At 41.6% G+C, this 10,937-nt stretch overlaps 1 pseudogene; it reads right to left on the bottom strand.

Annotated features, from left to right (window-relative positions):
* Positions 1 to 2,452: 2,452 nt before the first annotated feature.
* On the bottom strand, positions 2,453 to 3,212 carry LOC123459436 (annotated as a pseudogene).
* Positions 3,213 to 10,937: the final 7,725 nt, after the last annotated feature.

The raw sequence follows: 10,937 nt of genomic DNA, 5'->3' as shown, positions 1-10,937 counted from the left end.
GGTCTCACTCTAGCTCAGGCTGACCTGGAATTCACTATGTAGTCTCAGGGTGGCCTTGAACTCACAGCAATCCTCTTACCTCTGCTTCCTGAGTGCTGGGATTAAAGGAGTGCACCACCATGCCTAGATTTATTTCTTATCCTTGTAATTAGTGGGCATCTTTTGGATAAAGCCATTATTATTTTCATAAAAACTACATATACAAACCTATCTTCAGTTCTTATAGAAAGTAAAATATAAAAGCACAAAGAAAATAAACATGGCTTCTGGGGCTGGAGAGATGGTTTAGTGGTTAAGGTGCTGCCCTGCAAAGCCTAAGGATCTAGGTTCTATTCTGCAGTACCCATGTAAGCCAGATGCACAAGGTGACACATGTGTCTGGAGTTTGTTTGTAGTGGCCAGAGGCCCTGATGAACCTATTTTCTCTCTCTCTTTCTACCTATATCTCTTTTTCTTTCTTATAAATAAATATAATAAATAAATATTTTTTAGATGGCTTCCAATAGCATCAAAAAGAAGTATGGCAAAATCATAGTATCAGATAAGACCTAAGAAGCTGTCCCCTGTCCCCATCCAGTCCCCACCCAGCTTCTGGATCTGCAGATGCTGACTCACCAACCACTTCAAAAACCACAGGCTATGTTTTTTTAAAGCTCTCAAATTATCCCTTTAGTTGCCTGTCTCCTGATGCTCTTTCATTTTTTTTTTTTTTTTTTGCAAAATAGTTTTTATTGTAAAAACAGTCAAGAGAGGTTGACAAAGCAGTGTTCTGTGAGAACATTTTCCTTGGATCCTGAATTTACTAGGCGCCTGTGTACCAGCGAGTTTCCATTAGCACTTCTCTCACTTTACGGTCCTTTCAGCTATGTTGACTATACGTATAGATTGCCTATAAGCCAAAGAAAAAAAAAAGTGCACCTGATATAAAACCAAACAAAACAAAGAACAGAATGAGACAAAACTCCAAGCCCTAGTTTTGTTGTGCTTTTCTCTCACATTCCCTTCAGGGGGTCATAAATATTTCAGACACTTTCACACTTGAACAGTAATTCAACCAATATCTGATAAGAAAAATTCTCAGTCCACACATTATCAATAAACCTCTTAGGACATTTAGAATGTTATCCAGACTTAGAGTATTTTTAACTTTAGAACTCAAAACTTGTAGACTGGTGACTTAGTTACTGCAGCAGACAAGTAAGTGGTGAGACAGTGCAAACACATCCGGGTGTATGCAGTAAACATACCGTCAACCTCATGCCTGCCCCCAACAGCAGAGGAGAAACAACCACTTCTCAAAAACAATCTAGACTAGGCCAACTCAAACTTCACAATTTAGAAATACCAACGGCTACTCTATTTCCATACATTGTTAAATGATTTCAGAAACAGATTAAGCATACAATTGACTTACAAAAATAGAAATTGTTTGGGGCTTTACAAAACTTTATAAAATATAACACCTTTTGTAAATTCAAGGTCATTTCACAATGCAATAGACAATACTTCCACAGATATGCCATCAAGTAAAACTTAGGAGTGGCCTGCCTTACACACATTTCTTTTTCCAAATCTTCAAGCCTTAGGAGATATATGTTCCACTGTGGGATTTTTTTTAATAAAGACTCTTATTTCCAAAGGTTTTATAAGAAGACTTTTTCATTCTAAAATAATGTGAAAGCAGATGAATCTGCATCTAAAAAAAATGTCTTACTGAAAGTCAAAGCTAATGCAATATGCCATTTCTAAACTAGTGATAAATGTCAAACCAAACTCTTCAAAATGGCAACCTGTTAATTTAAACATGTATATGACCATTGTGATCTGGTACCTGTAAGATATAAAAATATAACCAGAACTATTTTAGGAAAAGTATGTATTCATACAGAATGAAGACACCTCTAAATTTAGTTCTTTGAATTACACTCATTAATAAAGATTCATTTTATCACCAAGAGCACCGATGTCTTTAAATCAACCAAAAACTGAGAGGGTCTGGGCTTGTTTCATATAACAGTGTCATTACAATAAGGCACCACTTGGTATTTCCAAACCATAGTCACTGGTGTCTTAACCATTACACAGAATGGCAGAAATATGCTACTATTAACTAGTTACATTATACTCTTGTTCCCATTCTGTGCTTATATTTTTTCCACGTAACAGGGAAAAAATGTACAAGATCTGTTAAATAAACATCTCTCCCCAATTTACAAGAAAATAATCTAGAAATAAACAAGAAACCAAAACATTATCCCAACAACAATGTATCTCTGTCGGAGCCCAGGAAGGAGCAGAAGGCCGGGGGCCTACTTTCTATCTGAGATAGAGGCACATAGGTTCAAAGTTTCTCAGGCAAATTCGCGGTTAGAGTAACTGAGAGCAAAGAGTTTGACATTTCCGCCACAGCTGATTTCTCAAATAGCCCAATTAAATATTTCAAAACGTGTTCTTAATCGCTGCTGTCGTCGTCGTCGTCGTCATCATCATCATCAGATACCTCGTTTAAAGGAGACTTCAGTGACTGACTATAAGAGTCTGATCTAGTGGGCTGGCACGTGGCCATGTCCCCGGTGGAAAGCAAGTCACATAGCAGAAGTCACAAATCCGCACGGGCTTAGAAGACTGGCTTGGAAGAAGAAATCTCTTTTCAGAGCAGGGCCCACAAACAACAAAACCACATTTTCGGCAATGGTGACGACGATTAACAGGTGTAAATTTTGCTTTCTGACAGCGCATACACACAGTGGCTTCAGAGTCAGGAACCCAGACAGCAGCATGCTCATTACTGGGTGTCTTCCCACTTTTGGAGAGTAAATCAGTAACACATTTATTTATGTGATTCATCCATTCTGACTTCTCGGTGGCGGTGGCAGTATACACTGCGAATGATTTAGTTGGCGTCTTGATAAGCCACCCATTCCTTAATTCTCCTTCATCTTTGATGGAATCAATGGTAACATTCTCTAAGGGGATTATATGTTGTTTGTTGTACTTTTTCTTTTGGATGACAATGTTGCCATATACAAGAATGTCATTAAATAAGAAAAACTGCCTTGCCTTAGGCTTCTTTATGCACAACTTAGTCAATACTCCTTCTCCAATTAGCACCCGCCCAGGTATAGTGAGGGGGTTGACCAGCTGCTCCAAAGCAATTTTCAACTATACTTATGCGTCTGGTATTTGCTTCACTGTGCCAAACGATCCACCATCTTTTGGTAATAGCCTTACCCGGCCGGGCGCAGGCGGCGGCGGCGGACGCGCCGAAGGTCCGACCCTTCCTGGGCGCGGGCTCGGGGCGCGGACTCTGCGCGCCCTCCTCCCCCCGCCCCGACACACACCCCGGCCCAGCCTCGCAGGGAGTGCGCGGTCCCACGCCGCCCGCACGATCCAGACGCGGCGGGAGGGCGGGAGGACGGCTCCGCTCGCAGGTGACTCCCCGCCCCTCCGGCAGAACCCCACAACGACCTCCAAAAACAGACCAATAATGATTCATAAATAAGTGTGACCAGTGCATCATGGACTATAAAACATTTTTCTGCACCAATTTTAAAGCAATGCTCCACGTTTGTCCCCTACTGGTTCATGAAGAAACAGGTATGGAAAGATTAGGTGATTTGCCTAGGCTCACAGCTGAATGGGGTGGAAGCTTCTTCTAATTGCCAGGCCAGGATTCAGTTCATGTGAACTCATGGCAAACAAATCTCTACAAGTGATAGGGCTACAGTCATTCTGTATGTGAGCCTGGGGCAGACCACACCAGATTTGTACAACCAGAGAAAAGCAGCTAGGCAAACCTTTGGATCCCAACAGGAAACTGTATTGGCTCTTGAAAGACAAGTCACAATACACCAAGTGGTCAAATGAAGGAATATGACCTGGGCTAACTGACCAGAGTATCACAGTTTGAACACCATCTTCCAAGGAGAAACAAGCATGGTTAAGTCTCAAAAGCTTCCTTAGTGACTACACTGCCAAAGTGGTATGGAAGACAGCTGTATTCCAAAGAGCTCTGAGAGCACGAGGATCAAAATGAAGAAAGAGATCTTTGGTCTAATCAGCAAGATTCTCCAGTCAACAGTGTGCATCCACAGAGGATTAGCTACTCCTGCAGGCATCTCCTTTCAGGCCACAGTCTATCTCAGTGGCCCCTAGCATCTGTCCACCTCCTTCACAGGTGTCTGTCTCTTCACATGTAAAACTTTACCTTTGTCTCGATGAATCTCTGTAAACTAATATATTTAGTCTTGAAATTTTAAAGGTCATGGTTTAACCCATTCTGGTAAGTCTGGTCCATGTAAATTTCTAGAAGACATCTCTTCCTCTTCAGTGTGCACTTTGGGAGAGATGAGCTTTATTCTGGCGGATTTTATTTCACTTTTTCTTGTAACAATGAAACAAGCTCCAAGAGTCAGATTTCTATTTGCTATCTCTCAATATGCATGTCTGCAGTGAGCTCTTCCCTCTGTACCAGACAGTGATGTTTTAGTACTTTCTGAATGGAGTAGAAAAATCCAAAGTCACACTCAACACTGTGCCTCATAAGCAGGACTCTGGCCAGTAGCCCATTGGTACAATGGCAGATGGTGGGTATTTGCAAGAGTGTGATATTTTTAAAATATTTTATTTATTTATTTATTTTATTTGAGAAAGAGGGGGGGGGGCGGGGAGAGAGAGAAAGAATGGGCACTCCAAGGCCTCTAGCCACTGCAAACGAACTCCAGACGCATGCGCCACCTTGTGCATCTGGCTTAGGTGGGTCCAAGGGAATTGAACCGAGGTCCTTTGGCTTTGCAGGGAAACGCCATAACCCCTAAGCCATCTCTCCAGCCCATGATTCTTTTAATTTAAATTTTATATTATTTGTGTGTATATGCATGTTCATGTGTGCATTCATGTATATGAATGTATGAGTTCAGGCACATGTGTGCCCTAGTGCCTGTGTGGAGGTCAGAGGACAATTTCAGATGGATCCTTGCCTGTTGTAGTTACCTTCTCATTGCTGGGACAAAACACCCAACCCAAAGCAGGTGATGGGAGGAACGAGTATTTTGGCTTACAGTCTTGAGGGGAAACTTCGTGATACCAGGGAAAAGATTTTAGAGGAAAGGCTAGACAAGACATCACTTCCTGCCATAGCAGTTGGGATATAGTGCAAGAGCAGGAGCTGGACTCTGGCAAGAGGAAAGCCGAGTTAGAACACCCCAAAGACTGCCCCCAGTAATATGTCTCCTCCAGCAAGGTTACCTCCCAAATTGTCACCAGTCGGGGACCAAATGTTCAAAGCACATGAATTTGTGGGGACATTTGACTCTACCACTATATCTGTATACCTCATTTAAGGCAGATTTTTTTTGCTCTGGATTCTCTCCTTGCTGTTCAGTGCTGTGCTTGCCACGAGCTTCCAAAACATTCTCCTGTTTCTGCCTCCCTTCTCATTGTAACAGTTGACACGTTGGCCTGGCTGGCCAGCCATGCAGCTTGCAGGATCCACTGCTGGTTAAGACATTGATGACTTTTTCCCCCCAGCAGGCTGCACAGCACTTTCAAGCACTATGCCAGTCATACTTTAAGCATTTTAGTGACATCTACCTGGATATTCACATTGATGACAGCATCAATGTCCTGGGATTACAGAAACCCAGCATGACTCACGGTTTTGGACGTGTGTTCTAGAGCAGTGAGCACTTTATCCATTGAGCCATCTCCCCAGCCCCAGGAGTGTGATTCTTAGAGCAATATCAGGAACTCTCTCTAGAGTAGGTCAAAATGTTCCTGAATTTTTTTTCTTTAGATTAACATTAAATTATGTCACATTTTAGTTGCAATTAGTTTCCAAAAACCTTATTTGACAACCTCCATACATATACAAAATGTACCCTGATCATGACACCCTCCTACCACCTGCCTTTTTCTCTCATTTTATATCCTTCTTCCACTGGACCCCTTCTTTTTTCCAACTAGTCCTACTTCTATTTTGATGTCATCTTTTTTTTTTTTTTAAATCATATCATGCATGCCTTGTGTAGGTAGTGGCAGCCACTGTGAATCATGAAGGCCATGTTGTGTTTGGAAGACAGCACTGCACAGCATCCTTTGGCTCTTTCATCCTTTTTGTCACCTCTTCTCTAATGCTCTCTGAGCCTTGAAAGATGTGGTAGAGATGTCTCACTTAGTGCTGAATACTCCACTTTCACTTTTTCTCAGCACACTGATGAATTTTGAGCCTCTCCAATAGTCACCATCATCTGCAAAGAGAAGCCTCTTTAACCAAAAGTGAGAGAAGCATTAAAATATGGTCATAAATATAAACATTTATAGGATAATTTGGTGGGCACAGTAAATCCATTTAGCAAAATAACAGTAATACCTTCCCACCAGGACTTATAACCTGCCCAGCTATAGGCTTTTTTTTTTTTTGTTGTTGTTGCTGGAATTTTGAGGTAGGGTTTCACTCTAGCCCAGGCTGACCTGGAATTCACTATGTAGTCTCAGGGTGGCCTTGAACTCATGGTGATCTTCCTACTTCTGCCTCCCAAGTGCTGGGATTAAAGGCGTGCACCCCCACGCCCTGCACCTTTGTTTTTATTCTTTAGCAAGTTATACATCCTGCACATACCTATCTGGCACTTGTGTATATCTCTATACATCCATAATTTTTAAGCTTCGTGTCAAACATAGCCTGGGGTCTCCAGTAGCTTACCTTGGGTAGGACAGATACTTGTTCGTTCACAGTGGATTTATTAGTCAGGGAGGATCCATTTCCCATTTTCTGTTTGCATAGCCCTACTTGTATCACTTTGTTTTCTTACTCTTGGGTGAACTGAAGTTTTAGGGTTGTTTGGAGGATAATAGGGATCAGGATGAGTCATTTCATCGTTTTGTCTCTAGAAGAGCTTCCTTTGCAGCTGTCAGCAAGCCTGTTCCCTATAGCAACTATGGAATTTCCTCTCTGCTAGCCATTTATATAAACTACTACTATTTGTGCTGAGAGCAGGAGTATTAATTTTCCATGTATTAAAATTTCCTCTTGTTGTTTATAAAACCCCTTTCTTTCCAAATCGTTCCAGCAGTATCCACAACTCCATATGCATATTTGGAGTCAGTGTGAATGGCACACTCATGTTTCCCTAGGAGTGGTAAGTTGTGGTTAAGGGCATATAGTTCACAAATTTGGAATTACCAGTTGTTAGCCAATTTACCCCTTGCATACGGATTGTCTGTTTTCATCAATTATGGCATAGCCATTATGTCTTTTCCACTCAATCACACAAGATGACAGGTCCACCAACAGCCTGATCCCATCATATATTAGGGCCTCTCATAGGTTTGCTCTGACCTTGCTCTGCTACTCTATTAAAGTTAGGCTATCATGTTCTAATGTCTCTTGGTTTTCTTCTCTACTCCATTAAAAATCTTACTGGATTTTGGTATACATCTGAAGTCAGGACCAAAAAATCCCTCTTTGTAATAGTATTGCTTTATATTTCAGGAGCACCCCACATCAAGCTTGAAATACCTTAAATCAGAAGGCTTAATATCATCAAGGCCAAAGATGAGAAACTGATATCCAATAAAAGTAATAGCTAATGCAACAGATACCCTGTTTCCCCAAACAATAGTTTGATGCTTGCCAGGTTCTGTCTTGTGGGGACTTGCATGTCCAGAGACAGTTATCTCAAGTCAACAAGCACCTCTTCCCTGAACCAAGTCTTTTTTTTTTTTTTTTTCGAGGTAGGGTCTCACTGTAGCCCAGGCTGACCTGGAATTCACTATGGAGTCTCAGGGTGGCCTTGAACTCATGGCAATCCTCCCACCTCTGCCTCCCCAGTGCTGGGATTAAAGGCATGAGCCACCATGCCCGGCTCTGAACCAAGTCTTAATGAAGTATCCCTAGCCCTGTGCAGTTGGGGGAAGTCTGGTGGGCCCATCCAATGTCATTGTTGGATGAACCCTATTTCTAGGAACAGTTGCCTCAGTTCCCTTAAAGACAAAATACAACTATCTAAGGGATCTACTATTCCCTACTTCCAAATCTTACACTGTAACCCTGTCATGATAAACATAAACAACCCTGTTTATAACTAAAGAGCCAAAATTCACACCTAGGGTATATGGTACAGAAGCTGATCAGATCTCCATGGAAAGGCCCTTCAAGGGCGATTGTCCCTAAGGTTGGTAATTAATTCTACTCTACCCTCCATTGAGATTACCCCAACCCCAAATTTAGAATGCCATCAGAAGGATCCAATAAACAACCCTAAGAAGGTAAAAATAATACATATAAAAGACATTACACAAACTTTAGAATTAAAAGCTACCCATGGAGAACTGAATGCTTGGGTATAATTGTTAAATTTATAGGACATATGCTTAAAAAAGAGTAGTTGTGATGAGTGGTTTTCAAGCGACATCATTCACCACTACATGGGATATTTGGAAGCATCTGGAAATGGTTTTGGTGTCTCTGGCTTGATGTGGTGGGAGTAGCAGCTATAAGGCATGGGTCATTTGGTGGAGAGTCATAAGAGCATAGTTGGGGAGTCAGTACTTAATTATGAGTAATGGTGAAGTATTTCAAGGAATACCTTTAAAAAATTGCCAAGGAATTATAAAAAGTCAACTTTAAGGGCATGAAAGTTGAATTGGAGCCAACAGAGTAAATAAATGTAGTAACATCTAAGAACATGGAGATCATAAAATGGATAACCAGAAATTGATAGGATATGCCTCAAAAGGTCAAGAGCACTAACTAATTAGTGTCTAAAACACTCCACTGTTAAAGCCCTTGCCATAGCATCACCCTCCAAACTCAGTAACATCTAGATAAGGACCCTTGCAGGGGTGGTCAGAAAGCACATGGGACACTTCAGAAGAATGCGCACAGTCAAAGGTCAGTCTGCACAGCCATGCATGTGTTCTTTCTCTTCTTCCTCCCCACCATGCCATGAGAATCTGGTAACCGATGTTGAGACACCAAACCCTGTAGGCATATCAGCAATGGGGAATGGAGTGGAGTGTTTTTGCTTGGTTCCTGATTCCCAGGAAGCAGTTGTACATGTGACTATTGATTCAATATATATTAGAATCCACTGAGATTTCTCTAATGGAATCACACAGTCTAGTCAAAGGCACCATGGTATGGAGCTTAAGTTCTGTCTGACCGACCGAATCTAGATACTAGTAGTATAGAAGTTGCGTTGTATCTTTGCCTTAGACAGCCACTCTCAGGAATAAGTGTCTTTATTCTGCCACTTTAATCAGATATAGAAGCTACTGGGCTGGGACCTAATGTTAAGCAGCTCATCACTTTTATTATGTGTACTTAAAATAAGAGGAGAAATAAACTTTTTGTTTTATATCAAACCTCAAGTAGCAAAAAATGTAAGAATGGGAGAAGTCTGCTTGGAACCAGCTGCTTATTCATAGAGAATTCCTCAAGCCTGGTTGCAGGGGACAAAGCTTTGCAACATTAGATGGTGACTGAAAACTGAGCTGAGGGCAGAATAGCGATCACCTGTGTGACCCAGCACAAAGTGAAAATGTAGGGCCTTTTTAAAAAAAGTTTTAAAGAAGTTTGGGCTGGAGAGATGGCTTAGTGGTTAAGATGCTTGTTGGCAAAGCCAAAGGATCCAGATTTGTTTCCCCAATACCCATGTAAAGCCAGATGCACAAGTTGGTGCGTGCATCTGGAGTTCATGAGTTCATTTGCAGTGGCTAAAGGCCCTGCATGCTCATTATTTCTCTCTCTCTTTTTTGTTTTCTTCAAGGTAGGCTCTTGCTCTAGCCTGGGCTAACCTGGAATTCACTATGTCGTCTCAGAGTGGCCTTGAACTCATGGCAATCCTCCTACCTCTGCCTCCCGAGTGCTGGGATTTAAGGTGTGCACCACCACACCGGACTAATCTCTTTCTTAAATAAATAAATGAATAAAAGATTTTTTAAAAATTTATTTATTTATTTATTTGAGAGCGACAGACACAGAGAGAAAGACAGATAGAGGGAGAGAGAGAGAATGGGTGCGCCAGGACTCCCAGCCTCTGCAAATGAACTCCAGACGCGTGTGCCCCCTTGTGCATCTGGCTAACGTGGGACCTGGGGAACCGAGCCTCGAACCGGGGTCCTTAGGCTTCACAGGCAAGCGCTTAACCGCTAAGCCATCTCTCCAGCCCAGAATAAAAGATTTTTAAAAATTTAAGAAATTCAAGATATTGACAATAAAGCAATAAATAAACCCCTTTTGTGAGTGGAGTTTGTGACTGCTTTGGGTTTGGTCATCTATTTTATTAGGTAACATTAGGCTTAAAACACACATCAAAATGAAGACTTTATCATCCTGAAGCCTTCTGAAATAAGACTTTTATCATGTATGCTTTGTAAGAAGGGATTTCTATCTCCTCCTCCAATTAAAAAATAATAAGTATTATTATTTTGAGGCAATGTCTCACTCTAGCCCAGGCTGACCTGAAATTCACTATGTAGTTTCAGGCTGGCGTTGAACTCACAACAATCCTCCTACCCTAGCCTCCCAAGTGATGAGATTATAGGTATGTGCCACCAGGCTGGGTGACTGAGAATTATTTCTCCATATTTATTAAAGAGAAAGAGACAAAGAGAGAGAAACACATATGGGTGCACAGGGGCCTCTTCCCCCTACAACTGAACTCTAGATCCATGCAGCACTTTGTGCATCTGGTTTTACATAGGTCCTAGGGAATTGAACAGGGGCCAGGAGGCTTTGCAAGCAAGTGTCTTTAACCACTGAGCAATCTCCCCAGACCCTAATTTTTTTTTGGATTTTGCATTCATTCATATATTTATTTATAAGAAGAGAGAAAGAAGAAAGACAGACAGAAAGGGAGAGAGAGAAAGAGAGATGGGCCACTGCAAACAAACTTCAGAGGCGTTGTCATTTTGTGAATCTGGCTTTACATGGG

This window comes from Jaculus jaculus, chromosome 3, assembly GCF_020740685.1.
Source record: "Jaculus jaculus isolate mJacJac1 chromosome 3, mJacJac1.mat.Y.cur, whole genome shotgun sequence".
NCBI classification, from domain to species: domain Eukaryota; kingdom Metazoa; phylum Chordata; class Mammalia; order Rodentia; family Dipodidae; genus Jaculus; species Jaculus jaculus.
This window is presented reverse-complemented; position numbering and strand designations above follow the sequence as displayed.